The sequence below is a fragment of the Sycon ciliatum genome, chromosome 5 (genome assembly GCF_964019385.1).
Source record: "Sycon ciliatum chromosome 5, ocSycCili1.1, whole genome shotgun sequence".
NCBI classification, from domain to species: Eukaryota; Metazoa; Porifera; class Calcarea; order Leucosolenida; family Sycettidae; genus Sycon; species Sycon ciliatum.
In genome coordinates, this window is record NC_088647.1 from 23,065,089 (window position 1) to 23,071,088 (window position 6,000).

A 6,000-nucleotide genomic window follows, 5' to 3' on the forward strand; every position below is an offset into this window, starting at 1 on the left:
CATCGTCAAAACGCAACATAGAGCATTATTACGCACTCGTTCCATGATTCATGATATTGCCTGGATTCTTTTAAAAACAATCAATGTGTGTTCCCTAGATCCCTATCTATCTACATTGTACATGGTTGCAGGTCGTTACATGTATTTATTATGTAGATCTTGTTAAAATTTTCTACACTTTTCTACTCGTATACTGAGTACGCGGTGACTTTAGCCGTTTAGGAAACGGAAGGCTCAGCCTCCAGGTTGGCCAGAAAGGTTCTCAGTGAATCTAACCGAAGTCTTGGCGAGTGTACAAAAGGTAAACCTATCATTTGTACTTCATAACGGAATTGTGCACAAAAATGCACACGCACGCGTGCGCGCACACACAAACACTGTACAAACACACAGAAAAGTACAAGCACATGTGCACATACACACGCCTCCCCCCCCCCCCCACACACACACACTCAACTCCCCACCCCCTGTACCATGTGTACTGAGTCTGACAGACAGACACACAATCATGTTTATGCTTCCTTCGCCACCAGTTTCGGATAATGGTGTCAACAACGAGTTGTAAAATATTGGTATTTTAGGACTCCCTGCCCCGAAGACGAGCACAGCGCCGTGGATCGAGCAGATCCGGCCGCGCCGGCCTAGCGTGCTTCACTTTCTGGCCGAGGCAAACATCGTCCGCGTGCGCGCATCCCGTGTCCTCTCCCGGGCTTTTACGACTCCCTGATTCAAATCATACGTAAATATTATAATATAACCTAACCACCCACCAAAGCTGCCAAGGGAAGAAGAATTCGGCTTGGCCAGTTTCAAGCGCGAGGTCATGAATATCTACCGAACAGCGTCAGCTCCCCGGCCTAACATGTCTCGAAAAGACCGCGAGCGGCTTACCGACCTCCGCGACGATGATTCCGTGGTCGTCAAGAGGTCCGACAAGAGCAATAAGTTTGTGGCGATGAAGATGGCAACGTACCTTGATAAGGCCGAGACTATCCTGTCAGATGGGACAAAGTTCACACCCGTCAATGTCACCATCGATGATTGGGAGAAGCAAACGCGCACCATCCTTCAACGCGTCTGTGGTGGTACACTAGAGAAGGACCTGTACCAAGCCATACTCCCTGGCGACAACAGGTTTCCGGAGATGTATGGCCTACCTAAAGACCACAAAGCCACGGTACCGCTTCGGCCAGTTGTGTCAGCTGTTGATAGCCCGGTGACCAATATTTCTATTGTCCTGGAGCGTATACTCAACCAATGCCTGAAGTATGTCCCAGCACATCTGAAAAACACGCTGGAAGCACTGGAGGATATCCGGCAAGTGTATCCCGACCTACAAGCCCCAGCGGGGACCATCATCGTTACGATGGACGTGGTCGCTCTTTACCCAAGTATCCCTATCGCTGAAGGGGTGCAGGCGGTAGGCACCGGCGGATTCTGCTCGAAAAGTAGTGAAATTTGCAGAACCATACAAACCGTATGGCGGGCAATTCCTCGAATTCTGCTCCATTTCTTTATCCACATACCAAACATGCATGAAACTTACCAGAAAAAGTACCGAATTCCGCCAATTTTTCTGCCGGCATAATCCGCCGGTACCTAGCAGGCGGTTGCTAGAGTCCTGCAGCAGCACATCGAGTCTGTTGACACATTTGGTTTAAGCGTGGAGCAGATCGAAGAGCTGTTAACCTTCGTTCTAAGATCCAATTATTTCAGATTTGGTGAGAAGGTCTACCACCAGAGGGAAGGCATCGCCATGGGTAACAACCTAGCGCCCCCGTTTGCGATTATCTTCATGCATGACCTCGAAACCTCGCTGTTGCTAAACTCGCCTGGTGCTCCCGTACTCTACAAGCGTTATATTGATGACATCATTATGCTGTGGACACTGGGGGTCGCGCTTCTCCGCCAGCTGATTGCATTCTTCAATACCGCCAATGCGAGCATCAAGTTCACGTATCAATCTTCGGAGGAAACTGGGTCGGTTGACTTTATGGACACGACTATTCATGTCTCCTCCGAGGGCGCAATATCATTCGAGCTGTTCCGCAAAGCTTGCCACAGTGGCCTCGTCTCAGACTTCAACTCGTGCGTTCCGCAACAGCAAAAACTCGCCATCGCGTCTTCGGAATTCCTCCGCGCGGCCCGCCTTTCCTCTGATCCTGCAGCCCGCCAGCGAAGTGAGCAAAAGGTTATTGACACATTAAAATTCAACAACTTTCCTGACAAAGTGATCGCGACTGCTCATGAACGAGCCAGACGACCTGCTAAACAAAAGAAAGACTATCGATCCACGTTGAAGTTACCATTCAAAACGGATGCCATCCACTACAGGGTCCACCGTCTTCTAAACAAATACAATCTAAATGTACAGATAATCTACAAGAATGCAAGGCTTTCCAACAGCGTCACTAAGTCCAGCCTCACTGGACCTTGCTGCCGTAAGTGGGTGGATCCCGCTGCCCCGAGGCGACGAGGAAGGCCTAAAGCCGCCTGCGTTGCATGCCAATCGAGCGAGGTAGAATGCACAAGACGCAACGTGGTTTATCGTCTGACCTGCAAGTGCTCGGAGAAGTATGTTGGAGAGACTGGCCGCAGTGTAGCAACGCGAACAAAAGAACACAATGATAACTCACGCAACAAGACGTCTGGAAAAGCCCTGGGCGAGCACTACCGACTTCACCATGGCGACGAGGTACTGCCGCTTGGCGAGTCGGCATTCACAGAGGTTCGCGTCCTTGCCACTGAGTCGGATCGGGCCAGGAGGAGAATACGCGAAGCAATACAAATTCGCGACACGAGCCCCAGCATAAACAATAACGCAGGGTGGGACCTCCTGTGAATTCTCTGGTGAAGCCTTGTACATATTTCTGGCCCTGATACTCGCTCTTCCTGGATGGTGGTGGTTTAGCACCCCTTGAACTAGTGCACTGTTACTACTACTGTTGTTGCTAGCGCCTGCAATAGGGCTTGAAAGTGATGACGTCAAAAACGGCCTGGGAGTAGTAAATTGACGTCAGATTTCTATTTTGGATCCACTAAGGTGTGACTTTGCTATTGCCTCAGTATGTGGGTGCATAGCAACCCACTCATGTCGTATGCAGGTGCAACTTTTACTTTGCCACCAGTTGTCACCCCGCCCCCACTAGCCAAATCAGTCAGTTTCACTGGCAACATCACCTTGCTGTGAGTGAGACCGCTTGAAATGTGCTTGGATCCATACAAAAACTGGATCCAGGTGGATCCAGTTTTCGAATTTTTCAAATTGTTGCTATGCCATTGCTATGGAGTGACGTAGCACTTTCAAGCCCTATTACATGTCTGCACGCACCTAGTGCACAATCATGTACATTCTGTTTGTTGCTTGTACCTGTGCCATTTTTAGAGTTGTCGCGTATTGCGTTATTTCTATACCTGGGGTTTTTTTTGGTGATGTTTTGTCCTTTTGTTCTCTCTCTCGTCATAGTGCATGCAGGTGTGATTTGTTATCAGTTTGCAGCGCTCCTCGTATATTAACCCATCCTAACCGGTGTGCCCACTTCATTCCTGATGATGGTTATTTCATGACCGAAACGTTGAAATATAATATTTTTCTGGTGAAAAGCAGTTATTTGAGTGTGAGCCAGTGTTGCTCACAACCAATTTTTAACCTAACCAGTTGATTATATGGGAAATATAAACCTGTATACAAACCGAGGCGAAGCCGAGGTTTGTATATTGGTTTATATTTCCCATATTCAACTGAGTAGGTTATATTATGCTTATACTGAGCTGATATACAAACTCCCCTAGTGTGATCCTAAAAAAAAAAGGAGTTTATATACCAGTTTATACACCAGTTTATATACCAGTTTATATTCTCGTCATCGAAGTACCTGTTACTGTAAATATACAAATTTTCGGCAGCTATTTAATTTCGGCTATATTCGGCACCGACTCAAAACGCCTAAATTAAAACGCAGATGAAATTTTTCACCGCATCTGTCGCACTACTATCATGCCCTCTATACCCTACGCCGAAAATAAATCGCCGCCGAAATGTCAAAAATCGTGAAGTGCCGAAATTTTGCAGCGCCGAATTTTTGTATATTTACAGTATATGCAAAATACAAGTCTGGAGTGTTGTGTGGGGAGAGATGGGAGTTTGTATACAAGCTCAGTATAAGTATATAATAATCTAACCAGTTGATTATATGGGAAATATAAACCTGTATACAAACCGAGGCGAAGCCGAGGTTTGTATATTGGTTTATATTTCCCATATTCAACTGAGTAGGTTATATTATGCTTATACTGAGCTGATATACAAACTCCCCTAGTGTGATCCTAAAAAAAAAGGAGTTTATATACCGGTTTATACACCAGTTTATACACCAGTTTATATACCAGTTTATATACCAGTTTATATTCTCGTCATCGAAGTACCTGTTATATGCAAAATACAAGTCTGGAGTGTTGTGTGGGGAGAGATGGGAGTTTGTATACAAGCTCAGTACAGTATAAGGCCGGATACAGGAGGACCCACGAGCTCACCACGTTCTCCCCGGGTCGATTTCTCTGAAAGTTTGCACATCGTGAAACACCTAGTACCGGTAGTATGAGAGGTGTTCAGGCCAATTTTCAAGGGATTACCCTGGTTGGATCGTTCCAAAATCCGACTTGCATTTCTCGCTCGCGGCCATTTCTTGCGCGATGGAAGCGCTCTGCCCTGGTGAGTAACCAGCGTCGCGCTTGGTAGAGAGTTGCTGCAATCAGCTCCCTGATGTCTTCGCTGCCATTGTCAGAAGCGATGGACCCTGAATTTGTTTGAGAGTCTCTGGATGCTACTTTTCCTCAGCCTAGTTTTCAGCCATTCCGTGCATCTTCTTCGCACGATTTATTTTGCAAAAAAATGAAAGGGTTCATGAGTTTTCTTGTCGGCCGCGCGTAGATATAGATGGGCCAGGCTGACCTGCGCAGATGGGCTGCGCAGTGCGTTCGCTGATATCCCTACCAAAAGCAAGCGGTCTCTTTTTAAAAGTCTTTGCGGCAAATCTCTATACTGTAAAAGCAGAAATTTTCGGTGGTGTAATATTATCGGTATTCGCCAAAATCGGCGGTTCGGTAGCGGGAAATTTTCGGTAAAACCGGTTCTCCAGGTAGGTGTACTAGTAGTACTACATGTATACAGTATCGGTTGTACCGAAAATTTCGGTGCGTTTTATTTCCGGTAAAAATTGTCGGCACCGAAGTTACCGAAAATAAAACACCACCAAAAATTTCTGCTTTTACAGTAATCTCAACCAAATTTTCTATTCGGCCTGGAGCCGTGATCAGGATTTTTTTAATTGCGACCAGTATCGCTGCATGGACTGTGTCTTGGCCTTGGGGGTTGACACATGTAATGGGGAAGTTGCCCTGGCTGCAGGGGTGCGAACCCGCCTCTGGCCTGGGCACCGGGAGTACAGCTACATGTACAGTACAGTGCTGGCAACTGAAATCCGACCCCCTGGATTTCAGTTGCCAGCACTGTACTGTAGCTACAGTGTGGCTCAATCGACTCAACTGTTCAGTGACGAATGACGATGACCCATACGCATACCCATAGTGAGCTGTGCCATGGTTTATTTTGCAGTCAGATGTGCGACCGCGAGGGGGGGGGGGGTGTTGACTTCTCGGTTCACAGTCAAGTGCTGTGCCGGAGTGTTCAACATCCTTCTCACGGGATATGAGCTGCCTGATAACAACTCCGTACTACTCGCTACCCATAACGTGTCCCGACATGTCAAAGCATGCGCGAAATGCTCTCACTCGATCCGCTTTCGGCATGCACCCAAACACAGTCTGATACAACCAAGGGACCAAGAGGCAAGACGTACAATCTGGGAAATTCTCATGGGTCCCAGGATGCCGTAAATCAGCCCAAAAGCAGGTCAAGCAAAGTCAGACAGGGAGTAGTAAAACAACAGAATTTTACTACTCCATGGTCAGACACAAGCACACACAAGATCAAGATCACCG